The sequence below is a fragment of the Eulemur rufifrons genome, chromosome 3 (assembly GCF_041146395.1).
Source record: "Eulemur rufifrons isolate Redbay chromosome 3, OSU_ERuf_1, whole genome shotgun sequence".
NCBI classification, from domain to species: domain Eukaryota; kingdom Metazoa; phylum Chordata; class Mammalia; order Primates; family Lemuridae; genus Eulemur; species Eulemur rufifrons.
This window is the reverse complement of record NC_090985.1, coordinates 83,915,355-83,916,451: the sequence shown is the minus strand read 5'-3', so window position 1 is coordinate 83,916,451 and position 1,097 is coordinate 83,915,355. Positions and strand designations below refer to the sequence as shown.

The 1,097-nt window shown below is 34.5% G+C and overlaps 1 pseudogene; it reads left to right on the top strand.

Annotated features, from left to right (window-relative positions):
- The first annotated feature begins 450 nt into the window (after nt 1–450).
- Nucleotides 451–546, top strand: LOC138382014 (U2 spliceosomal RNA; annotated as a pseudogene).
- Nucleotides 547–1,097: the final 551 nt, after the last annotated feature.

Here is a 1,097-nt window from a genome sequence, read left to right as displayed (position 1 = left end):
TGATTTCTACACATTGATTTTGTAACCTGAGACTTTGCTGAATTTGTTTATCAATTCCAGTAGTGTCATGGCAGAATCTTTGGGCTTTTCTAGATATAAGATCATATCGTCAGCAAAGAATGATGGTTGGCCTCTTCTGCCCTCATTTGGATGCCCTTGATTTACTTCTCTTGTCTGATTGCTTTGGCTAGGACTTCCAGCACTAAATTGAATAGAAGCGGTGATAGTGGGCAACCTTATCTGGTTCCAGTCCTAAGTGGGAATGCTTTCAATTTTTCCCCATTCAATACAATGTTGGCTGTGGATTTGTCATATATGGCTTGTATTATTTTTAGGTATGGTCCATCTATGCCTATTTTGTTAAGCGTTCTTATCATAAAAGGGTGCTTAATTTTTTCAAATGCCTTTTCTGTATCTATTGAGAGGATCATATAGTCTTTGTTTTTACTTCTATTTTCTTGGCCTTTTGGCTAAGATCAAATGTAGTATCTGTTCTTATCAGTTTAATGTTACTTTTATTGAGGGTAAATAAGGTACTTACTCCATGTTCACTAATGTCACTCTGCAATCAATTTTCATGTTAGGAAATACTTACTTTGAGATCCAATTGAGCAAAATATTATCCCCCTCCTAAGAGTTCCATTATTGTTATCCTAGACCAGTATTGAAAAAAAATTGCACTCAGTTACTATCATTGTTATATTTTGAATTTCTTGAAAAATTTGTGGAAATTTATCTGTCTTGTTATATAATACACATAAAATATCCTCAATTTTTCTTACTCATTAGTTTTGATGAGCACGTAGGTTGATTCCATATCTTTGTAATTGTGAATTTTGCTGTAATAAACATTCTAATGCAGGTGTCATTTTTTTGTAAAATGACTTCTTTTCCTTTGGGTAGATAACCAGTAGTGTGATTACTGGATCGAATGGTAGGTCTACTTTTAGTTCCTTGAGCAATCTCCCTACTGTTTTCCATAGAGTTTGTACTGGTTTATATTCCCACCCACAGTGTGAAGCATTTCCTTTCCACCACATCTGCTACAACATCTATTGTTTCTTTGACTTTTTAATAATGGCCATTCTGACAGGGGT